Here is a 26,384-nt window from a genome sequence, read left to right as displayed (position 1 = left end):
GGAAGTTTATTAAACTTTCCAAAAGGAAAAATTTCCTCTTGAACTGAGGAAACCAAGACAGCTTGGGAATGGAGTGGGGGCAGGAGGGAACGGTAAGAAGAAAGAGACAGGTGGAGCCGAGGAAAATCAGTGGAGGGATCTGTCTCCTCTCTGATGATCACGTGATTCTCCTCCCACCTTGGACGACCTTCTTCCTCTAGCAGGCTCGGGAATGGCCTAGTCCTTGATGCTCTGTGGAGGTCACCTCTGCAGCCTTCTCTGGTCCCTCCAGGCAGCTACTCCCCCCACAGCTCCTTATTGAAGCACATGGTATTGAAGTGGGCAGTTTACAGGCCTATCTCCCTCCCTGGACTGCGACCCTCTCATGAACGGGGATCTGGGGTGAGTCCTCTGTGAGGCCCTCTGCCTGTCACCTGGAGAGCTTGTTGATAAAGGAGTCTCGGTGCTCTGGGAGTGGCTTTAAACCTGACCTCCATCCCTTCCAAAGGGCTTCTGGCTCTCCACACCCTCCGTTCTGCCTCCCTTCACAGACAATGGGGGAACTGTTCTCTCTGCTACCTGAGGCAGGCTGCTCCCCATCCGCTGGGTCCCCTGCCCTGAGTCCCAGCAGAATCCCTTCTTCTTACTGTTAATATTTTTTCCTTCCTTCCTTTCTTTCTTCCTTTCTCCCTTTCTGTTGTTTATGGAACTGAGGATGCAACCCAGGAGCATTCTACCTCTGAGCTACACCCCCAGCCCTAGTCTTTTCCTATTTTAAAACAGGGTTGCCGGGCATTGTGGCGCACACTTCTAATCCCCGCGCTTGGGAGGCGGAGACAGGAGGGTCGTGCTGGTTCGAAGCCAGCCGCGCTGACTTAAGAGACACTGTTTCCAAATTTTAAAAGTATAAAAATAGGTCTGGGAGTGTAGCCCGGAGGTAGAAGGGCTTCCAGAAACTCCAGTACCAACATCAATAAATAAATAAATAAATAAATAAATAAATAAATAAATAAAAAACAGGGTCTCACTAAGTGGCAGAGGGCCTCACTAAGTTGCTGAGGCTGTCCCTGAACCTGTGATCCTCCTTTCTCAGCCTCCCAAGAACTGGGATTACAGGCTCACACTACCATGGGCTGACCTTTTTTTTTTTTTAATTTGGAAATAAGTTCTCACTAAATTGTTGAGGGTCTTGCTAAGTTGCTGAGGCTGATTTCAAACCTGCAATCCTCCTGTCTCAGCCTCCCAAGTACTGGGATTACAGGGTGCGCTACCAAGCCTGGCTAATTTTGAATTGTTATCTTTCTATCTCAATAGGTCACATGCAACAATTCAGGAAATTCGATTCACTCTGCCCCATAAAATGTACCTAGAATCTGACCTTTATTCATTATTTCTCTGCCAAAATGTTCAGACAAGAGCCTTCATTAGTCTCTCTGCTTTCAATCTTTTTTATCCCAGCATCTAGAATGAGCTTTTTGAAATAGGAATCAAGGTCAGGATTGCACACAATCTACCAATGGCTTCTCCCTTTACACTTAAAACTCCCATGCCTTTACCATTTTTACCATGGTCTACAAAGTCCTACTGTGTGTGTGTGTGTGTGTGTGTGTGTGTGTGTGTGTGTGTGTGTGTACTGGGGGTTAAACTGAACCCAGGGGCATTCTACCTCCAAGATACACCTCCAGCCCCCCTTTTTTTGTGGGTCTAGATATGGAACCCAGGGGCATTCAACCTCCGAGCTATACCCCCTGCCCTATTTTTTATTCTTTATTTTAAAACAGGGTCTCACTAAGTTGCAGAGGGCCTCACTAAGTAGCTGAGGCTGTCCTTGAACTGCAATCTTCCAGTCTCAGCCTCCGGAATGCTAGGATTACAAGTGTGCATCACCATGCCCAACTTTCCAGCCCTTTTTTAAAAGTTGTTTTTTGGCCAGGCATGGTGGCACACGCTTATAATCCAGCATTTGGGAGGCTGAGACAGGAGGATCAGGGTTTGTGGGGAAAAAAATTTTTTTTGAAACAGGGTCTTACTAGGTTGCTGAGAGTCTCGTTAAGTGGCTGAGGCTGTCCTTGAACCTGTGATCCTCCTGTGTCAGCTTCCCAAGTATTGGGATTACAGATGTGTGCTACCATCCAGCAATGCTCTTGACTCCTTGCCCTGCCCACCTCATCATCATTTCTTCTCTCCTTCCTTGTCTGTGCTCTGGGCACATCGTAAAACTGATGTGCATTCATCTGCCTTTGGTCCTTTGCACTCAATGTTTTTTCTACCCAGAACATGGTCTCCTCATCTCCAATCATGGCTCACTCCCTCATTTCATTCAGGCTCTACTCTGATCTTGCTTACTGAAAGAGACCCCTTTTTTCTCTTTCTTTTTTTCTTCCTCCCTTCCTTCTTTCCTTCCTTCCTTCCTTTCTTATTTTTTTTTTCCTTTGTGGTAATAGGGATTGAACCCAGGGGACATTCTACTTCTGAGCTACACACCTAGTGTATTTGATTCTTTTATTTTATTTGGGTTCTTACTAAGTTGCGGAGGCTGCTGCAAAACCCATGCTCCTCTTGTCTCAGTCTCCCAGGTCCTGGGATTACAGGCATGCACTACCACGCCCGGTTTTAAAAGCCCTTCTTTGAATACCAACACCTCACCTGCAATAGTGCAATAGGCCTCTCTAACCTCCATCCTGCTCTTATGTTTCTGTATAAACACTGATGAATTTCATATTATATGGCATATTATTTCCCCCACCCACAGTACTGAGGATTGAAGCCGAGGCATTCCACCCCTGAGTTACACCCCCAGTCCTACTTTACTTTTCCCACCCATTGAATCCTGGCTGGTCTTGTAACCTGCTCTGGACAACAGGATGAGGTAGAAGTGACTGTTATATGACTCCAAAGGTCAGGGCTTAAGAGACCTTGCAGTTAGTACCTCCTTTACCTCTGAGCTTAGAGCTCTGCCCTGAGACCACCATGCTAAGAAGAAGTCAAAGATGAAAGACCATTGAGAGAGAGAGAGAGAGAGAGAGAGAGAGAGAAAGAGAGAGAGGCCAGTTGTTCCAGCTGAGCACAGCCCCAAGCCAGCTTGCCAGCTAAATACAGCTGCACTGGGGTGTCATGGCACACCCTTGTAACCCAGTACTTAGGAGGCTGAGACAGGAGGATTGCAGGTTCATGGCCAGCTTCAGCAACTTAGTGAGGCCCTCAGGACTTAGTGAGACCCTGTTTCAAAATAAAAAATAAAGCCGGGCGTGGTGGCACACGCTTTTAATCCCCGCGCTTGGGAGGCTGAGACAGGAGGACCGCAGGGGTTCGAAGCCAGCCTCAGCTACTTAGTGAGGCTCTCAGCAATTTAGTGAGACCCTGTTTCCAAATAAAATATTAAAAAGGTCTGGGAGTATAGCCCAGAGGTAGAAAGCCTCTGGGTTCCACCCCCAGTACCACCAAAAACCAAAAACAAAACAAAATAAAAAATAAAATAGAGTTGGGGGTGTATCTTGGAGGTAGAATGCCCCTGAGTTCAATCCCCAGTAACAAAATAAATAAACAGATAAAAAGCCGGGCGTGGTGGCACATGCTTTTAATCTCAGTATTCGGGAGGCTGAGACTGGAGGGTCACAGTTCATGGACAGCCTCAGCTATTTAGTGAGGCCCTTTGTAACTCAGTGAGACCCTGTTACAAAATAAAGAGTAAAAAATAGGGCTGAGGGTATAGCTTGGAGGTAGAATGCCCCTGGGTTCCAACCCCAGTACTGAAAAAAAAAAAAAAAAAAGATAATCTATCAATACATGCAGCTGCATGAGGGGGCTACAGATGTTACTGAATGACCTACAGATGTTACTAAATGACTTTACTGCCCAGGAAAGCCACAGAATCATGAGAAACAATAAAGCATGGCTTTAAGCCACTGAATTTGGGGGTATGTATTGTTACACAGCAAAGATAACTGATACAATCTGCATGGTTTCAAAGGCCTTCACTACAGGTTCTCTTTCTGCAGTCTTATCATCTCCAGTTCAGCTCTACAGGTCACCAGGATGGGAAATCTAACTCAAACTCCCAGTGAATGAACAATTATGTTAAAGTCTTCAGCAGCTCCCCATTTAATAGGAAAAAAACATGGAACCTCAGTATCATGGTATCCAAACCCCTCCAGGGTCCAGGCAATGCAGACCACTTCAGCCTCACCTCTATACACAGTTGGCACCCTCTGTGGATAAGCCCCTGTTGGGAGGAGCAGTTCTCAAATCTCTCTGCATCAAAATCACCTAGGGAGCTTCAACAAATTTCCGTGCTCAGGCCCCACCTCCAGAGACTCAGATAGAATTGGCTTGAAATGGGACCCAGGCAACAGGATTCTTTAAAAGCTCCCAAGTGGAGGCTAATGTGTAGCTGGGGTTGAGAACCATTCGGCAAGAAGATCCCAAAGCATATTTGAAAATTGCTGATCTTGCCTTCAAGGAAACTCAAAAGCTTCAAGAAAAGATTAAATTATCCTCAGTGCCCTCTTAGCATTAAGTAAGCAAAATTGTATTCTAAGTTTTGGGAAATTGGTAATAGACTCTATGAGAACATTCTTTAATTATTTGAAACATTAAATTATCAATATTTTATTCCCTCCGCTCTAAGACTCGCTCTTTCCACATTTTAATGTGTCTGAAGCAGGTTCTATCCTATCATTAAGTGTGTATATTTAATGTTTCTTCATTTCATACACACACAAAAATAGTAATTATAGCAAAGGTGTGTCTTAGAGCAGACAGTGATCAGAGTTGGGGCAACATCTTTATGAAAATGTAGGATTTTTTTTTTCCCTGTGCCCAGAGTGCTCTAACCCCTTGATCTCAATTGATCTTCCATCAGCCTGGTGAGGTAGAGCTTTTAAACCTTACTTTATATATAATAACTGCTATGATTCATTGACCATTTACTAAGTACTCTGCAAATACACTCTCATTTAAGCTCACAGCAACCCAAATCATGACCACATTTTATACACAGGCAAGTTGAGGCCCAGAGAAGTTAAGTAAGGTGGCCACGGTCCACAGCTGGGAGGAATGAGGAATACACAGTGTTGTCCTTGGTGACCCTGTGCCGTGCGATTAACAAGACATGGTGCTCCTTGCTGATTCCTGTGGATGCCGTCCTGTGGTACTCAGTTCCTTTTACAACCTATGTAGCAATGGTCATGCAAAACCCGAAGCCTACAGAGAAAGCCAAGAATAAGGATCCCAGGCATTAAGAGCTCACACTGTAGCTAGGGGTGGTGGGGCAGGCCTGTAATCCCAGTATTTGGGAGGCTGAGATAGGAGGATCACAGTTTTGAGAACAGCCTCAGCAAGGAGGAGGAGAACAAAAAAAAGAAAGAAAGAAAGAAAGAAAGAAAGAAAGAAAGAAAGAAAGAAAGAAAGAAAAGGATTACTAATCCAGACATGGTGGTACACGTTTATAGTTCTAGTACCTAGGGGGCTGAGATGAGAATGGAACTCTTGGAAGATGCTATGAATCTTTAGGAGGAAGAGCCTTGTGGTAGGTATGTCCTTAGGTCATTGGGGCTGTGCTCTTGAGACAGATTGTGAGACCCTGGCCCCTCTCTCTTTCTCTTTGCTCACTGGCTCTTCCTTCTCCTCCTCCTCCCCTTCTCCCCTCCCCTTCCCCCTCCTCCTTGTTCTGGAGCTTGAACCCAGACCCCAGGGGCATTCTCCTACCTCCAAGCTACACTCTCAGTCCTGTGTGCGTATGTGTGTGTGTGTGTGGGGGGGGGTGTACTGAGGATTGAACCCAGGGATATTCTACCTCTGAGCTACACTCTTAGTCCTATTTCATTTTTATTTATTTACTTTCTTTGTGGTACTGGGGACAGAACCCAGGAGCCTTCTACCTCCAGGCTACACCCCCAGATCTATTTTATGTTTTATTTAGAAAAAGGGTCTCATTAAGTTGCTGAGAGCCTCACTAAGTAGCTGAGGCTGGCTTTGAACCTGTGTGATCCTCCTTGTCTCAACCTCCAAGTATAGGTATTACAACCATGTGCCACCACGCCCGGCTTATTTACTTATTTTTTTGCAAGACTTGGGGTTGAACCCAGAGGCATTCTACCTCTAAGCTACACCCCCAACCGTGTGTGTGTGTGTGTGTGTGTGTGTGTGTGTGTGTGTGTGTGTGTTACTGGAGATGGAACCCATGGGGGAGGCATTCTCCCTCTGAGCTGCACCCCCAGCCCTATTTTTTATTCTTTATTTTGAAACAGAGTCTCACTGAATTGCAAAGGGCCTCACTAAGTAGCTGAGGCTGGCAGTGAACCCACAATGACTCCTGTCTCAGCCTCCCAAGTACTAGGATTATAAGCATGCACCACCACACCCAGCTCTTATATTTTATTTTGAAACAGTGTCTCACTACGTTGCTAAGAGCCTTGCTAAGTTGTTGAGGCTGACTTCAAACCTGTGATTCTCTTGTCCCAGTCTCCCAAACACTGGAATTATAGATGTATACCACTATACCTGATTTCTTTAGTAATACTTTCAGTGTTAATCTATGTTATAGCATATATCAAATGCTAAACTTTTTATGGTTAAATAATATTCCACTGAACACACATATCACATTTTGCCTATCTAATGATCTGTTGGTAGAGGCTTATGTCATTTCTATATTTTGGTTCTTGTGAATAATGGTATGAACATTGGTTAGAAATATCTGTTGATATCTAGGTGTGGTGGTGCACACTTATAATACCAGTACTTGAGAAGCTGAGACAGGAGGATCACAAGTTCGAGGCCAGTCTCAACAACTTAGTGAGGCCCTCAGCAACTTAGTGAGACCATATTTCAAAATAAAAAATAAAATAGAGCATGGTGGCTCACACTTGTAATCCCAGTATTTGAGACGCTGAGACAAGAAGAACGCAGGTCCAAGGACAACCTCAGCAAGTAGTGAGACTCATCAACCCAGTGAGACCCTATTTCAAAATAAAAATAAAACAGGGCAGCCAGGTGTGGGAGCCACGCTTGTAATCCCAGCGCTTGGGAGGCTGAGACAGGAGGATCGCACAGGTTCGAAGCCAGCCTCAGCTACTTAGTGAGGCTCGCAGAAATTTAGTGAAACCCTTGTTTCCAAATAAAATGTAAAATAGGTCTAGGAGTATAGCCCAGAGGTAGAAAAGCCCCTGGGTTCCATCCCCAGTAACACATAAATAAATAAATAAATAAATAAATAAATAAATAAATAAATCAGGGCTGGGGGTGTAGCTCAGAGGTAGAATACCCCTGGACTCAACCACCAATCACACACACACACACACACACACACACACACACACACACACACAGCTGAGAATATAGCTTGGAGGTAGAAGAATACCTACCCCAGGGTTCTCCATGACCTCACTGCTATTAATTTTTAAAATTATAGACATCCCAGCAGGTGTGCAATGGTATCTCATTGTGATTTTCTTTTTCCTTCTTTGATTTTCTTTCTCTCTTTCTTTCTTTTTTTGTACTGGGGATTGAACCTGGAGGTGTTCCACCTCTGAGCTACACCCCCAGCCCTAGCCCTATTTTAATTTTTATTTTGAAACAAGGTCTCACTAAGTTGCTGAGGCTATCTTCGAACCTGTGATCCTCCTTTCTTAGCCTTCCAAGTACTGGGATTAGAGGTGTGTGCCATGACTTCCAGTTCTGATTGTGGTTCATATAGTATTTCATTCCTTTTTGATGGCTGGATAATATTCTTGGCATGAATATGTCACATTTTGTTTATTCATTAACCACTTAGTGGAGATTTAGGTTGTTCTCACTTTGGGGCTGTAGTGAATAGTGCTGTTGTAAACACAAGTACAGGTTTGTGTATGACCACGTGTTTTCAGTTCTCCTGGGGTTCTGTATCTAGGGCAGAACTGTTGGGTCATGCAGTAACTCTATGTTTAAGCTTTTGGGGAACTGAGTAGGACTATTATTATCCTCAAGTTATAGATAAGGAAATATGACCTGAGAAGTTAGGTCTCTCAGAGTCACACAGCTAAGAAGTGGTAGCTCGGCTTTAAGCATGTTCTGGCTTTTTCATAGGGAAAGCAATCCTTGTTCTAAATACCAGCACTTAAAAGTGTGGGTTTAGCCGGGCATGGTGGTGCATGCTTGTAATCCCAGCCCTTGGGAGGCTGAGACAGGAGGATTGTGGTTCCCCCTCAGCTACTTAGTGAGGTATTACTAAGACCTTGTTTCAAAATAAAGAATAGTAAGACCTTGTTTCAAAATAAAGAATAAAATATAAAGCCGGGGGTATAGCACAGAGGTAGAATGAATGCCTCTGGGTTCCATCTCCAGTACAGGAAAAAATAACACAGGAAAGATGTACTTGAGAGGCTGAGACAGGAGGATCACAGGTTTGAGGCCAGCCTCAACAGACTCTCAGCAACTTAGTAAGATCTTTTTTCCAAATAAGTAAGTACAGCTGGGCGTGGTGGCATACGATTGTAATCCCTGCGCTTGGGAGGCGGAGACAGGAGGATCGCACAAGTTCGAAGCCAGCCGCGCTGGCTTAAGAGACCCTGTTTCAAAAATATATAAAAAAAAATAGGTCTGGGAGTGTAGCCCGGAGGTAGAAGGGCTTCCAGGAACCCCAGTACCACACACACAAACACAAAACCAAATAAGTAAGTACATAAATAAATAAATAGATAAATAGGACTGGGATATAGCTTAAAGATAGAATGCCCCTGGGTTCAATCTCCAGCACCATAAATAAATATGAAGGAAGGAAGGAAGGAAGGAAGGAAGGAAGGAAGGAAAGAAGGAAGGAAGGAAAGAAGGAAGGAAGGAAGGAAGAAAAAAGAAGGAAGGAAAGAAAGAAGAAAAGAAACTAAGTGAGAGCTTTAGAATTATGCCCCAGGTTTGTGCCCTGTTCTTCCAGTCAGGTAGCAATGTAATCTCTGAGCCTGAGTAGCTCATCTGTGAAATGGGGACAGCACTAGTAACTATCTTATAATTCTATAAATTAGCACCATAAAGATCAACAAACAACAGTGTTTTGTTTTATTTTGTTTTGTTTTATGGTACTGGAGATGGAACCCAGGGGCATTCTACCTCTGAGCTACACCCCCAGCCATATATATCTTTTTAAATTTGGAAACAAGGTCTTGCTAAGTTGCTGAGAGCCTCACTAACTTCCTAAGCCTGGACTCAAACCTGCAATTTCCCCGTCTCAGCTTCCCAGATACCGAGATTTCAGTCATGCACAAACTTTCATGGCTTATTCTTATTTTGAAACAGGGTCTCACTAGATGGATGAGTCTCACTCACCACTTGCTGAGGCTGTCCTCAAACCTGTCATCTTCCTGTCTCAGCGGCCAAAGAACTGGGATTACAAGCATGTACTACCACACCCACACCACCACACCCGGCCTCAAACACTAGCTTTAATGAGCTTGTTAAAAACCACCCCACACACATTTTACAGATGAGAAAACTGAGACTTGAGGCAGTGTGCGCTGTCCATGGTTCTGAAGCCAGAGGCGGCAGTGATGATGTCCTTTCATCTCTGCTGCTCGCACTAGTTGTCCATCCCTTGCTGTGTGCATTCCATCTGTGAACCACCTGGAGACTCGGGACTTCTCTATCCTTTCTTCTTATGAGCAGTGAGCTAGTGAAGCCCTCTGGGGACTCTATCGATTCCTGGCTTACATCCCTTCTCTCCCGTGTCAGACTGTCTGCATCTCTCAGGACCTCTTACCCCAGGAACTCTGGCGACAGACAGATTCAGCTTCTCAGTACCTGGCAGCTGGGCACGCTCGAGAAAGACAACTTGGAAAGAGCATAGACTTCGGCATTCTGAGTTCAAGTTCTGACTCCATTACTTAGGGAAATGGCTTAATCCTCCTGATCCTCCAATCTCAATTGGGGGACAGTTGTTATAGGATTTCTGCAAAGATAGGCAAGTGTCTGGTACAGGTAACTGGTGTGCCACGAGTGTCCAATAACTGCTCATTCCCCTTCTCTAGCCCAGTTCCCTTTATGAGGTGGCAAAGGGAGGCTGAGGCTTCCTAGAGACAAAGTTCCAAGATGAAGTCCACAGGGCTGGGAGACAGCTTGGCAGCCACAGAGAGAGCAAAAGAGGATGCCAAGGGGGCAGAGATCAAAGGCTGACTTATGCAGACTTTTTCTTTCTTCTTGTAGTTTATACTTGCCTCCCTGCCTCTTGGGGCAGGAGGGGAAGAAAACTCATACCACACACACATTGATACATAAAAACACACAGATGTAAATATGATCACAAACCTAGATGTAAGCACGATCAAAATTCATGTTTCGTGCACATGAAACACACCCTACCATACCACATGGTCATATGTTTGATAACATGCATGTACATACAGTTAAAACACAAACTCAGCCAGGCGTGGTGGCGCACGCTTGTAATCCCCGCGCTTGGGAGGCGGAGACAGGAGGATCGCGCAGGATCGAAGCCAGACGCGCTGGCTTAAGAGACCCTGCTTCCAAATAAAAATATCTAAGTAGGTCTGGGAGTGTAGCCCAGAGGAAGAAGGGTTTCCAGGAACCCCAGTACCACCAAAAGAAAAAACAAAACAAAACAAAACAAAACAAAAAAACCACAAACTCGTACTTGTGCTCGGAAGCTCCCATGCCCATGAACATTTGTAAGTGCACAACCACGTGGGCCCATGTGGGCACATGTGTGTGTGCACACATATACACAGCCACAGATGCACATGAGCAGGCACGCCAATGTTTGTCCACATGTGCACACGCTCCCTTTCCAAATTGCCAACCCTAAACAGAAGCATAAGCCGCAACATACGCGCCTCTCTGTTGTTAGACAATAGGAAGCTTTAAGATAGTCTGCAGAAGAATGTAGAGGAATTGACAAGGGTTCCAAGTGGGAAAGATGAAAGGGTGGAGGGCATCATGCAGCTAGGTGAGGGGATGGGGATGAATGGGTCTCTTAGGGAGAGAAGATGTCCCTGAAGCCATCCACCATCAACTCAAATCCAAATTAACCAAAGGTTTATACCAGGCTCCCTCCCTACCTGTTATCACCTGGCTGTTCATAACCAAATAGGGCTCCACAAACACAAGGCACCTCCAATAGGCCAGGCGCTGTTCTAAGCCCTTTGTATACGTGAACACATTTAACCCTCAGTAACAATAGGATAATAATAACTATCACTATTATTATTACTACTACTACTACTACTACTACTAACTTTCTGACTGAAGGAACTCAAGGTACCTTTTCTCTAAATAAGGAGACATGCAGATTTTGACTTTATCTCCAATTTCTTTTTTTTTTTCTTTTTTTCTGTTTGTTTGTGTGGCACTGGGGGTGTAACCCAGGGGCTTTCTATCTCCAGGCTCTAATCCTCTGGGATTTTATATTTTATTTGGAAACTGGGTCTCACTAAGTTGCTGAGAGCCTCACTAAATAGCTGAGGCTGGCTTCAAATGTGTGCGATCCTCCTGTCTCAGCCTCCCAAGCATGGGGGTTACAAGCGTGTGCCACCACGCCCGGCTTGATCTCCAATTTCTTTTCTTTCTTTGTGTGCGTGTGAGGGGGTACTGGGGCCTGAACTCAGGGCATCCTTCCTCTGAGCTACACCCTCAGCCCTATTTTATTTATTTATTGTTTTTATTGTTGCAGTCCTAGGGGCCTTCTACCTTCAAGCTTAACCCTCAGCCCTGTTTTTTATTCTTTATTTTGAAACAGGGTTATCACTAAGGTGTAGGAGACCTCAGTAAATTGTTGAGGCTGGCTGCGAATCTGTGATCCTCCTGTCTCAGCCTCCCAAGCACTAAGATTACAAGGGTGCTCTCCCACACGTGGCTCTCTTTGCTAGGTTTGTGACCAAGGGTCTTTGCTTTCTGGACTGAACCCTCGTCCTCACTCATTCACCATCATGCATGATGTGATGTGACTTTTTTTCCCCTTTGGTACTGGGGATTGAACCCAGAGGCATTCTATCTCTGAATTATACTCCCAGCATTATTTATTTATGTATTTATGTATTTATTTTTGTGGTACTGGGGATTGAGTCCAGGGGCATTCTACTTCCGAGCTAGTTTTATTTGGAAACAGGGTCTAATTAAATTGTGGAGAGCCTTACTAAGTAGCTTTTTTTTTTTTTTTTTTTTTTTTTTTTTCAGATCTGGGTATGGAACCCAGGGGCATTCGAGACCTCCTAGCCTCCCGAGCCTCCAGAATGATGGGATTAAAGCATGCGCCACCACGCTGGGCTTTTGTTGTTTGTTTCTAAGCAGAGTCTTGCTAGGTTGAGCTCACTATTTGCTAAGGCTATCCTAGAACCTGCAATCCTTCTGTCTGAGCCCCCCAAGTATAGAGATTACAAGCATGTGCCACCATACCCAGCCTTAAAAATATATTTTTAAAAAGATGCTGGCTGGGCGTGGTGTTGCAAGCCTGTAATCTTAGTACTTGGGAGGCTAAGACAGAAGGATTGCAAGTTCGAAGCCAGCCTCAGCAGTTTAGTAAGGCTCTCAACAATTTAGCAAGACCTGTTTCCAAATAAAAAATAAAATTGGGCTGGGGGTATAGCTCAGAGAGTTCAATCTTCAATGCCCCTGGGTTCAATCTCCAGTACCACAAAAAGGAAAGAATGCAACATTAAACTGAAGTGGACCAAGGAATGGGAAAAGAGAGGGCACACTACTTGAGGGAAAAGAGACCGTCCAGCTAAGACTTGGGCATAAGAAAAAGCAAATTTCAATTTAGAAGCTGAAAGGATCGTTAAATAGTGCAGTCCTGGGGGAGGGGCAGGGAGAAGGGGGCCAGGCAAATTCCCAGGGACGGATTAAGGCCAGACTGCACTGGTCCCAGTCCCAGGCCCAGGCCAGTCCTTTGATCTTAGCCTCCCCAGCCTCTGCTTCCAGCTCCAGGAGCTGCTGGTCTGGTCTCCAGGACGCCGGCAAATGGCCGCTTTCCCCATTGACGGAGAGAGCGGCTCTGCAGCCACCAGGCAGGTTCCTGCAGACTATTTCTGGAGACTAATCCCACAAAACCCGCAGCAGCACTCTGTCCTGGCTTTAAGCACCCAGCTGGCCCCATAACTGCTGGGGCTTTATTATTCTGTAAAAATTTAATCTCTACTTTAAAGTTTTAAATCTATATTTACAAATCAGTAAAGATTTTTTAATTGATTTTGAGATGGACATTTTGGATATATTTTAAAACAGGAATAACCTACCTATTCAGATATGACTGAGAGAAACGTTTAAGCATATGTTCTCCCAGACACGTGTGTGTGTGTGTGTGTGTGTGTGTGTGTGTGTGTGTGTTACTGGAGATTGAGCTCAGGGGCATTCTTCCTCCAAGCTACACCCTCAACCCTTTTTTTTTTTTTTTTTTTGGTGGTACTGGGGTTCCTGGAAGTCCTTCTACCTCCGGGCTACACTCCCACGGGCTACACTCCCAGACCTAGTTTTTTTTTTTTTTAACTTTATGTGGAAACAGGGTCTCTTAAACCAGCGAGGCTGGCTCCGAACCAGCGCGATCCTCCTGTCTCTGCCTCCCAAGCACGGGGATTACAAGCGTGCGCCACCACGCCCGGCATAACCCTTTTTTATTTTTATTTTCGAAACAGGGTCTTGCTAGGTCGCTGAGAGTCTTACTACTTGCTGAGGCTGTCCTAGAACCTGCAACACTCCTGTCTCAGCCTGTGGTAACACAGAGGATTAAATAGGCATGTATTAACACACCTGGCTCAAACTTTTCTTCCTTTTTTTGCAGGTCTGGGGATGGAACCCAGGGGCATTCAACCTCCGAGCTACACCCCCTGCCCTATTTGTTATTCTTTTTTTTTGGTGGTACTGGGGTTCCTGGAAGCCCTTCTACTTCTGGGCTACACTCCCAGTCCTATTTTTTAATATTTTTTATTTGGAAACAGGGTCTCTTAAGCCAGTGCGGCTGGCTTCGAACCTGCGTGATCCTCCTGTCTCCACCTCCCAAGCGCAGGGATTACCATGCCCAGCTTATTCTTTATTTTGAAACAGGGTCTCACTAAGTTGCGGAGGGCCTCACTAAGTAGCTGAAGCTGTTCAGGAACTGCGATCCTCCAGTCTCAGCCTCCCGAATTGTGGGATTACAAGTATGCACCACCACCACGCCCAGCTCAAATTTCTTTTCTATATCCCTTCTCTCTCTCCCTCCCCCCCCTCCACACACACACAACACACACACACACACACACACACACACACACACACAATATTTAAAGGGATCAGACCAGCCAAAATATGAAACCAACCCAGGTCCTCATCAACAGATGAATGGATTGCAAAATTATGGGAAATACACGCAATGGAATTCTATTCAGCTATAAAGAAGAACAAAATCATGTCATTCGCAAGAAGATGGAAAGATCTGGAGAGCATTATGTTAAGTGAGGTCAGCCAAGCACAGAAAGAGAAGGGACATATATTTTCTCTAATGTGCCCAAACTAGAGAGCATTGTGGGGATACCAGATGGACTCCAGATAAAAAGGGGAAACTTCAGCAAAGACTGAATTGGAAGAATAGGAGAGGAAGAAGGCTGAACTTGATTAATGAGGGCTATATCTGAATATGTGTAAAAGTATGAATATAGCATGGTTACCCTGGACATTCATTGTTGGGGGGGAGGGAAAATTGGGGTCAGGGAGAAAGGGCACCAAGTACAGTTTAAATGTATGCCATTTATTTTCAACCAAAATATATATACAAAAAAAGAGGTCAGACCAAATGTAGACTTTTACCTATATTTGAAAATTTAGCAATATATTATATACATTTCTCCATCCATAATATAGATCCATACTTTTTTTTTTCCTTCTTGGTACTATGGATTGGACATGGGCATTGGACCTCTGAGCCACACCCAAAGCCCTATTTTATTTTAATATTCTGAAACAGTCTCAGCCAGATGTGGTGGTTCATGCCTAAATTCCAGTACCTGGGAGGCTAAGACAAGCGGATTTCAGGTTCGAGAACAGCCTCAGCAAGTAGTGAGATTGTCATCTACATAGCAAGACCCTGTTTCAAAGTAAAAATAAATAAATAAATAAAAATATAGGGCTGGGGTGTAGCCTAGAGGTAGAATGCCCCTGGGTTCAACTCCTAGTACAGAAAAAGAAAAAGAATGAAAGGAAGGAAGGAAGGAAGGAAGGAAGGAAGGAAGGAAGGAAGGAAGGAAGGAAGGAAGAGTCTCACTAAATTGAAGAGGGCTTTGCATTGCTAGGCCTGTCCACAAACGTGTGATCCTCCTGTATCAGTCTCCCAAGTAGTGGGGTTACAAGCATGGGCCACCACACCCAGCTTCCTTTGCCTTCTTTTAACTTAAAAAATAATTTCAGAGCACGCTTGTAATCCCCATTTGGGAGGCTGAGACCAGAGGATCCAGGTTTGCAGACAGCCTCAGCTACTTAGTGAGGCCTTCTTCAACTCAGTGAGACCCTGTTTCAAAATAAAGAATAAAACATAGGGCAGGGAATGTAGCTCAGAGGTCGAATGCCCCTGGGTCCCATCCCCAGTACCATAAAATAATAATAATAATAATAATAATAATAATAATAACAACAACAATAATAATAATGATAATGATAATAATGATAATGATAATAATTTCAGCTGAACATGGTAGCATACATCTGTAATCCCAGTACTTGGGAGGCTGAGACAGAAAAATCAGTTTGAGATCAGCACACAGTAACTTAGTGAGATCCTATTTTAAAATAAAAAGAGCTGGGGATGTAGCTCAGAGGTAAACTGTTCTATGATCCAATCCCCAACACCACGTACACAAATAATATAATAATTTTATTGCTCTTTCTAGTTATCATAGCATGATATGCTCATTGCAGAGAGGTTAGAACATAACAAAAAGAAGAAGGTTAAACTTAGCAGATCCACACAGATAACTGTATTGTAATTTTTTCCCCAAATAGAATGTTAGAGTGTTACAGGTGGCACACATCTATAATCTCAGTATTTGGGAGGCTGAGACAGGAGGATTACAGGTTTTAGGGCCAGTCTTAGTAATGTAGTAAGACTCTTGGCAACCTAGCAAGAACCTGTTTCAAGATAAAAAATAAAATAAAATAGGGCTGAGGATAGCTTGAAGATAGACTGCCCCTGGGTTCAGTCTCCTATACCACAAAAAAAAAAAAAGAGAGAGAAAAAGAAAAAAAAGACTATACTCCTTTAGAATATTACAATAGGGACAGGCATAGTTGTGCACACCTATAAGCTCAGTACTTGGGAGGCTGAGTCAAGAGGATCACAAGTTCACTGAGACCCTGTTTCAAAGTAAAGAATAAAAAATAGGGCTGGGGATGCAGCTTGGAGGTAGAATGGCCCTGGGTTCAGTCCCTAATACCGCAAAAAAGAAAAAAAAAAGAAGAAATTTAGTGAGGCTCTCAGCAACTTAGTGAGTCCTTGTTTTCAAATAAAAAACAAAATAGGGCTGGTGGTTGAAAGCCTGTGAGTTTCATCCCTGGTACCACAGTGGGAGGGAGGAAAGGGAAAACTAAAAGAGGATCATCTTTTATCTAGTCTTATAGACTGCTTTAAAATCATATGGCAGTAATTTCTCTGTTATCAGGTATTTTCTGAAAACCTGGTTTTAAGTGGGGTAAAAAAAAAAAAAGACTTGTGTAGACATACATGCACACATCACCCAGTCAGCCCGTTCAGCCCCCACCCCCTGCCCTCCCTCCCCCTCCCTCCCATGTTTGTCTTAGTGACTGATGTCAGTACATTTGTCTAAATAGCTCATGTGCCTCAGAGAGCTTTTTCCCACCTCCCCTCCCCTCATTCACTTTAGCTTTCATAGTTTTCTTAATAATTGCCCTAATCTGGTCATTTAGTTAACTTTCAATTTTGGCTTTCATTATTAACGGAGTAATAAACATCTTTATCGTCAAGTTTTTTCATTTATTTATTATTGTCCTCCAGATAAATTTCTGGACTAGCACCTGGCAGGGAGTAAAAGCCCCGTAAACATTTGCTGTTCAGGATCTGCGGCTCTCAGAGCGCGTCCCCTTTGATTATACAGTGTACGCTCTGACACAAATGCTGTCGTTGGAGATGTACAAATTAGGACGCAAAATTTCTCATCAAAATGTCTCCCAGGAATGGCTGGGTCAGAGCAGTTGGCTAGGGCTAAGGTGTTTAATAAAACCCCAGTTAATTAACAAGAAAAAGATTCCTCTGTGGTTTGCTCCACAGCCGAGGACAGGAGGAGCTCATGCTGTGACAGATCCAGGGGTTGCTGCAGGTTTTGCTCAGGATTTAGAGTTACACAGTTAAAGGGAGAGGGTCCGGGCTTCTCAAGGGCTGCTTGCAACCCCAGCCCTCCGCGCACTCTTGTACCCAGGTTCTCTGAAGGACAGCATGACATTATGGTATGCCAGTGCCTCTCAACTTTAACCTAGCACGCCACTGCTTGAAATCCAAACTACAAAAATACCAGCCCAAGCTGGGTGTGGTGGGATTACCCAGTATTTGGGAAGCGGAAGACAGGAGAATTGTAGATTCACAGCCAGCCTCAACAATGTAGTGACATTTTTCACAATTTAGTGAGGCCCTCTTTCAAAATAGAGCTGAGGGTACAGCTCAGAGGTAGATTACCCCTGGGTTCCATCCCCAATAACACACACACACACACACACACACACACACACAAACAAACAAACAAACGCAGCCCAGCTGGGCACAGTGATGGCACATAACTGCAATCTCAGTACTTGGGAGGCTAAGACAGGAGAATTATAGGTTCGAGGCCAGCCTCAGATGTGTACGGGATCCTGGGGATTGAATCCTGGGGACAGTCTGCCTCCAAACTACACCCCCAATATATTTTTGAAACAGGGTCTCATTAAGTTGCCGAGGGCCTCTCTAAGTTGCTGAGGCTGGCCTCATACCTGCAATCCTCATCTTAGCCTCCCAAGTACTGAGATTATTAGGTGTATGCCACCATGCCCAGAAAAGTAAAAAATTTCAAAAAGGGCTAGCGGCTGTAGCTTGGAGATAGAATGCCTCTAGGCTCAATCCTCAGTAAAAATCGTCAACGTCATCATCATCTTCATCATCGTCAATCATCCAAGTATGCAAAGAAGTGGGTATGGGGATGAATCATTTGGGGAAAAAATGATGGTTTACTCAGGCATAGAACCCAAGAAGACATTACGAGGAATAATGCAGGTCTGTATTTTCTGAAATGAAAGTGAAATCCTACAGGAAATTCCATTTTGCAAAACAACAAAATTCTGTATGTAGGTGTCTACACACACACACACAAGTACACACATACACACACACAGTTGTAAAGTTATAAAAAAAAAAGGATCTAGCAGGACACACATCTAACCTCTAGGGGGGAAAAAACTGGGGGAGGTGAAAATTATTTTCACTTTTCACCATCAGAACTGTACACTGGAGCCAGGTGTGGTGGTATATATTTGTAATCCCAGTACCTGAAAAGCTGAGACAGAAGGGTCGCAGGTTGGAGGATAGCCTCAGCAAGTAGTGAGGCGCTCATCAACCTAGCGAGATCCTGGTCTTAAATAAAAACAGGGCCGGGAGTGTGGATCAGACATAGAAATCCCCTGGGTTCCATCCCTGGTACCCCTCCAACACACAAACTGGGGATTGTTTCTGTTTTTGTGGGTATATGTTAATTTTGTAGTTACAGGGAAAATGAGCAGAGCCCTTTATAAAACTGGCTCCCGACCATCTTTGCAGCCTTGACTCACACAGATTCCTGATGGCAACTGTGAACTGTGTTTTCCTTTTAAGCATTTCATATCCATTATGTGGTTTGATTGTCACAACAAACCTATGATAAATTCCATTATTGTCGCTTCCCTCTTACAGATCAGGTAATGCGGATTCATGAATTCTGGTCTTTATCAAATTCACAAAGGAAAAAAAAAGTCATAACCAATGTTAGTACAAATGCTAGAAAATAGGCAGCTCATATTTTACTAGCAAGAGTATAAATCTGTGCGAGCCTTCTGGGGAGCAATTTGACAATACATTTCAAAATTTTAAAAATCTGCATATCCTTTATCCTAGCAGTTCCTTTCCTCGAAATTTATCCCAAGGACATAATTAAGGATGTGTGCAGAGTTTTAGCCACCAGGATCATCATTTGGAAGATGCTTATGATCCTGAAAAATTGGAAACCACTTAAATATCCAAGAATAGAAAATTACTTAAATAAATTATGTTCCATTCATACAAGAGAAAACTACAAAGTCATTAAAGAGTGGCGAAAAAAAGCATATTTAATGACAGAGAACACAGTTCATGATACAGCTTTAAAACTAGGTCACATACAGTATGTATTACAGGAGTCCATTTTTGTTTAAAAGGCAAGCAAGCATATATAATACATCACACAGATAAAAGGTGAAAGGATTCAGGTGTGGTGGTGCCCACCTAGAATCCCAGCGCTTGGGAGGCTGAGAAAGGAGGAGGGCAGGTTCGCAGCCAGCCTCAACCACTTAGTGAGGCCCTCTGAAATGTAGTGAGACCCTGTTTCAAAATAAAGAATAAAAGCCAGGCGTGGTGGCACACGGTTGTAATCCCAGTACTTCAGAGGCTGAAACAGGAGGATCCGGGTTCATGGCCTGCCTCAGCTACTTAGCGAGGCCCTCGACAACTTAGCGAGATTGTTTCAAAATAAAGAATAAAAAAAAAAATAGGGTTGGGGGTGTACCTCAGAGGTAGAATGCACCTGGGCTCAATACCCATTGCTACAGAACCACAGAGAGAGAAAGGGAGGGAGGGAAGGAGGGAGGGAGGGAGGGAGGGAGGGAGGGAGAGAGAGAGAGAGAGAGAGAGAGAGAGAGAGAGAGAGAGAGAGAGAGAAAGGGAGGGAGGGAGGGAGGGAGAGAACAGAATTGTATTTTGGTGCTGGAGCTTGGACACATGGGCATTCTTCCTCTTAGCTACATTCCTGGCCCTTTCTTTTCTCTTTCTCTCTCTCTTTCTTTCTCTCTCTTTTTTTTTTTTTTTTGCGGGTCTGGGGATGGAACCCAGGGGCATTTGACCTCCGAGCCACACCCCCTGCCCTATTTTTTTATTCTTTATTTTGAAACCAGGTCTCACTGAGTTGCAAAGGGCCTCACTAAGTGGCTGAGGCTGTCAGCGAACCACGATCCTCAGGTCTCAGCCTCCCAAATGCTGGGATTACAAGCGTGCGCCACCACGCCCGGCTTCTTTTTCTTTTTTCTCTCTCTCTTTCTCTCTCTTTCTTTTTCTTTATTTCTTTTTTGAAACAGGGTCTTGCTATATTTCAGAGGCTGGCCTCAAACCTGTGATCTTCCTGTCTCAGCCTCCCTAGTACTGGGATTATAAGTGTGCGCCACCACAACCAGCTTTGTTTGATTTTTTTTTTTTTTTTTTGGTGTTAACCAGGATTCCTGGAAGCCCTTCTACCTCCGGGCTACACTCCCAGACCTATTTTATGTATTTTTTATTTGGAAACAGGGTCTCTTAAGCCAGCGAAGCTGGCTCTGAACCAGCGCAATCCTTTGTTTGAATTTTTAAAAGAAGAGCCAGCCCAGCTGGGTGTGGTAGCGCATGCCCTTAATCCCAGTACCTGGGATATAGAAGATGGCAGGTTTGAGAACAGCCTCGGCAAGTAGTGAGACTTTCATCAACCTAGCGAGACCCTGTTTCAAAATAAGAAATAAAATTGGGCTGGGGATGTACTTTGAAGGTAGAACGCCTCTGGACTCAATCCTCAGTACCACCAAAAAAAATAATAATAATAATAATAATTCAACTTTTTGCTCCTCCCCCGAAATAACTTTTGTGGTCATGCACCCTCCCGGAGTGGACCCTTCTCCACATCTACCTGGCTGGTCTGTGAAGCCAGCTCCTTCAGGAAGCCTGCCACCATCTCCATGGGCTTTTGGGCTTCCTGGCTTCCATGGAATACTCAGCTTCCTGCCCCACTTGCATGATTCATGACTCTTCACTATCAAAGCCTGCTGGGATGAGGCTCATCTGCCCAGGAAGCTCCAGGCGTCTCCAACTTGCAGTGCAGTCTTGGGACCTTTAAATAGATCCGGCTGCTTACACAGCAGGTATCAGGATGCCTGAAAGCCCAGCAGCCCTTAGCAGCCCCCGCCTCTGGCCTCCACAGGAGACGCTCCCACTCAAGCCTCTCTGTGTTTACTAATCCTTGGCTCTGTCCCAAAGCGTCTAGCACCCTGTGGATTGCCTTGCTCTGACCTCGGCTTTAGAAGTCTGCTTTGGAAACCCTTCTGGTTTCACTGATGCTCTGGGAAATAACCAAGGCCACCTTCCTTTGGGCCCTCAGCCCTGCACCAATCACCCACAGAGGCAGGGATGATGAAAACCGTAGCTACTGGTTTTGTACTAAGCACCTGCTATATGCCAGGCGTGTGACAGGCCAATCTCCTTTAATCTGCAAAAATAATAATAACCTTACTAGCCTTTATTCTGTCCTTATTCTGTGCCAGCGACTGTGCTCTCCGCCACATGCATCCCAGGCCCCAGAGAGGCAAGAAAGCTCAGAGCGGGAGGCGAGCCGTCCAAGGTCACGGAGCTCCTGCAGCCGGGCTTCCTCCCTTCACCCCAGTGCTGAACGCCAAGCCCCTGCCCTTAATTGCTACCTTATGCTGCTTCTGCAACCGCCCACAGCATAGGTAGGAGGGATGGCAAAGCGACGGCAGCAGTTCACGGGCATTTCAGCACAGAACCAGAAAGGTCCAGAAGCTGGGCAGTGGTGGACACGTGCTGCCCTGGGTCCGGGAACAGATGAATGGCAGAGTCCAGTGCTTACAAAAAAAGAGTTCAGTGTGAGAAAAGAATGCGCCCACCGGGAAGGCAGGGATCCAGGCCTAGGCACCAATCTTGGCAAAAGCTCTGGAGGCGAGGAAGGATCTTTCCAGGGCTTTCCCTCTACCTCAGGAAGCCACCTACCCACCTAGGACAGCACAGCCATTCTTAGGCCATTTTTGCTGTGCCTTAGGCCTGAGGCTCAAGGTCCACATGGGGTCATATCTGCTGAGACAGGTGAAGGAGGTCTGCCCTGGGTTCAGTCCCCAGTATTCAATACCCAGTACTGCACTCGATCAATCAATCGATCGATCAATCAATCGGTGACAGTTAGAGCAGGGGCCCAGGGCCTCTGCTGGCTGGGGGCTTGGCTAGGCCAAGGCTGCCACTGTTCACCTGCTAGATCCAGAGCTGCAGGGGATTGCGTCAGAGCACTTTGCATCCATCAGGAACAAAACAAAACCTCCACAGCCTGAGGCAGCAAGGTGAATCTAGGCCTCGAGGTTCTTGGCTCAGGCCCCGGCACATCACCGGTGTCCCCGGGACTTCGGGTCCCTCATTTGGCGCCGTAATAGCTCCCTTTGGGGCTGCGGAGCAATGGTGTGTGGGAAAAGTGTTTGGAGAACAGGAGTCAAGAATAGCTGGTGCTGCTGCCTCGGAAAACAGTCTGGCAGTTCCTCAAAAAGTTAAACATAGCATTACCATCTGATCCAGCAATTGCACTCATTCCTAGGTATATACCCCAAAGAAACGAAAACATATGTCCATGCAGAAACTTCCACATTCATGTTCATAACAGCAATATTCACAGTAGCCAAAAAGTGGCAACAACCCGAATGTCCATCAGCTCGCGAGGGGACAAACAAAATGTGGTATATCCATATACTAGAATATTATTTGGCCATGAAAAAGATCAAAGTACTTCCTGGTTCTGTGGCGCATGTCTGTAATCTCAGCCATTTGAGAGGCTGAGGCAGGAGGATCGCAAGTATGAGGCCAGTCTGGGCAACTTAATGAGACCCTAAAAAAGGCTGGGAATGTAGTTCAGTGGTAGAATGCTTGTCTAGAATGAATGAGGCCTTAGGGGGGTTCAGTCCCCAGTGACACACACACACACACACACACACACACACACACACACGAATGAAGCACTGATCTGCGGTATAAAATAGATGAATCTGAAAGCATTATGCTAGATTGACACAAAAGGACACATACTGTATGATTCCATTTATATGAGATTTTTTTTTTTTGCAGTACTGGGGATTGAACCCAGAGGTATTCTACCTCTAAGCTATACCCTTATTTATCACTATTTTTCATATTTATTTATTTAGTTAGTTAGTTAGCTAGTTTTTGGTGGTACCGGAGGTAGAACCCAGGGGGCTTTTCTTTTCTTTTTTTTTTTTTTTTTTTTTTTTGCGGGTCTGGGGATGGAACCCAGGGGCATTTGACCTCCGAGCTACACCCCCTGCCCTATTTTTTTTATTCTTTATTTTGAAACCGGGTCTCACTGAGTTGCAGAGGGCCTCACTAAGTAGCTGAGGCTGTCCGCGAACCGCGATCCTCCAGGTCTCAGCCTCTAGAATGCTGGGATTACAAGCGTGCGCCACCACGCCCGGCAAGAAGTTTTTTTTTAAAAGAACATCTAGTGTGTGCTTGGTGTTCTCTCTTCTGGGCTCTGTGCTAAACTCCTCCTGTGCACCGCCTTACTTAATCCCCATCGAGAGTTCTTTCTAAGGGAAGAACTCTCCTTACCTTAGGCAGGGGTTCACTAACTCACCCCAGCCCGCCTAGCTCCGGGGCTATGCAAATGCAAAGTAGTGCGGGTTGCAGGCTCCTCCTCTGAGATTCCCCAGGACTTTGTACCACCTTTTGGGGTGCCCAGTCTCCCGGTCTCCCCTCCGGGCCATGGGAGAGCGCCTGTCTCATTCCGTGACTCCCAACCGGGGCTCCGGGAATTGGACGGGCACAGCCCTCTGCCACCTTTGCCCTCTCCACTGGTTTGCAGAGACATTGACTTTTCCCCAAAGCGCAGCATCCGCTGTGAAGTCTCAAGGCTGCCAAACGCTGCTTCACACCCTCCCTCCCTGAGGCTGCCAGGGCGGGAGGCGAGGACCGCCTCAAATCGAGACGAGATGCATTTGTGGTTTTGAAGGAAAGTCGTCCGAAGTCATAGTCTGCCTTCCGAGGCCAAGGTTGCCTCGATTCCGTTTACTTAAAGTAGAAAGGAGACGATCCCTGCCTGCTGGGTCTGGGCCCGAGTGCAGGAAGGAAGGTTTTTGCTGAGTATCCACTGCTAACCACAGCGGAGGGCGGGCGGGAGACGGTGGGAGCCAAAACAAACATCCCAAGTCAGAGATAATGGAAGAAAGAGGAGAGGGCATAGGTTTGGAGGCCAAGGAGGGAGGGTGGGAAGGCAGGAAGCCCCAGGAGCACTTGGGGAAGATGGCCCTCCCGAGTCTGGGCGATCTATGAGGAGCGGGGGCTGGAAGAGTCAGGACTGAGCTGGAGTCACAACCACAGCAGGCCTGGCCAACGTTATCCCAACAGCCTCCTCCTGGGCCTCCCTGACTCCAGCCTCACCCTCCTCCCAGTCATTCTCCACTTGAGCCCAAGGAATCCTTCTAACACATAATGTTCCTATCCTGCTGCTGCTGCTCAAAAGCCTTCCATGACTCCTCACTGCCTCTAATCTAGAGAACCAGCTGGATAACCCCGGCCCTCTGTCAGGCCCCAGCCCCCTGGCCTGTTTTCAATCACCTGGGAACTAAGGCCCCAACTTCTTCTTTCTGTTGTGCTGAGATGGAACCCAGAGGCTCTGTCACCAAGCCATCCCCAGCCCCGGCACCAAACTTCTTATTCTTTTCAAAATGAGCTCTCCTCTCTCTTTTTGGCAGATGACGCCTCCTCAGTTCCCTGTGGGACTCTTTCTTACTTTTCTTTCTTGCTTGCTTTTTTTGGTGCTGAGGGTTAAACCCGGGGCATTCTGCCTTTGAGCTATACCCCCAGCCCTATTTTAGTTTTTATTTTGAAACAGGACCTCACTACGTTGCAGAGGGTCTTGCTAAGTTGTTAAGGCCGGTGCTGTGAACTTGGTGTCTCCTTGTCTCCTCCCAAGCACTGGGATTCTAAGTGTGTGCCACCATGCCTGGTTTCTTTCGTGTGTGTGTGTGTATGTGTGTGTGTGTTTGTGTATGTGTGTGTGTTACTGGGGATTTTTTATTTTTTATTTTTTTGGTGTGTTTTTTTATTTTTTAATTTTTTTTATTTTAAAAAATATAATGGGCCTCTTTTATTTTTTTATTTTGAAACAGGGTCTTGCTAAATTGACCAGGCTGGCCTTGAACTTGGGATCCTCCTGTCTCAGCCTCTCAAGTACTAGAACTTATGCATGCGCCACCACATATAACTCTGGCTTCTCTTAATTAGTTAATTAATTAATTTGGTACTGAGGATGGAACCCAGAAACATTTTATCTCCAAGTTATTCCCCAATTCCACTTTATTTCTTATTTTGAAATGGAGTCTCGCTAAGTTGCAGAGGGCCTCATTAAGTTGCCAAGGCTGACCTTGAATCTGTGATCCTCCTGTCTCAGCCTCCAAAGCACTGGAATTACAAGAGTGTGCCACTATGCGCGGCTGCTTCTTTTTAAAAATGTTTTTAGTACATAGGAGGCAGAGACAGGAGGATCACAGGTTCAAGGCCAGCCTCAGCAACTTGGCAAAGCCCTCAGCGTGTTAGCAAGACCCTGTTTCAAAATAAAAAGATAAAAAAGGGCTGGAAGTATAGCTCAGAGATTAAGTACCTCTAAGTATTTAACTTAGTACCAAAATAAAATGAAATAAATGTCTTTTATTTATTTATTTTTTATTTTTTATTTTTTGGTGGTACTGGGGTTCTTAGAAGCCCTTCTACCTCCGGGCTACATTCCCAGACCTATTTTTACATTTTTATTGGAAACAGGGTCTCCTAAGCCAGCGCACGCGGCTGGCTTCGAACCTGCGCGATCCTCCTGTCTCTGCCTCCCAAGCGCGGGGATTACAAGCGTGCGCCACCACGCCCGGCAAATGTATTTTATTTTTAACAGACACACGTACTATGGAGTACACTGTGATATTTTAACACTTGTATATAGTGTCATGATCAGATCAGGGTAGTTGACATAAGTATCACCTCAGATAGTTACCATTTCTTTGTGTTGGGAACATTCCATGTCCTGCTAGCTTTTTTTTTTTTTTTTTTTTTTTTGCGGTACTGGGGATGGAACCCAGGGACATTGTACCTCCGAGCTACACCCCTAGCCCTATTTTTTAGTCTTTTTACTTTTTAGAAACAGAGTCTCACTGAGTTGCAAAGGGCCTCGCTAAGTAGCCGAGGCTGTCCACAAATGCGATCCTCTGGTCTCCGCCTCCCAAATGCTGGGATTACAAGCGTGCCCACCACACCCGGCTTCTGCTAGCTATTTTGAAAGTTTCCAGGAGTCGCCGTTGACCACCGTTACCCTGCGGTGCTACAGGGCCTCGGAAGTGCTTCGCTCTCCTCTTTCTTCGTTTCTCAGTGTCTGGCTGGTGCTGACCAGGGACCG

The sequence above is a fragment of the Muscardinus avellanarius genome (assembly GCF_963383645.1).
Source record: "Muscardinus avellanarius genome assembly, chromosome: 13".
NCBI classification, from domain to species: Eukaryota; Metazoa; Chordata; class Mammalia; order Rodentia; family Gliridae; genus Muscardinus; species Muscardinus avellanarius.
Note: the sequence above shows the minus strand (reverse complement) of the source record.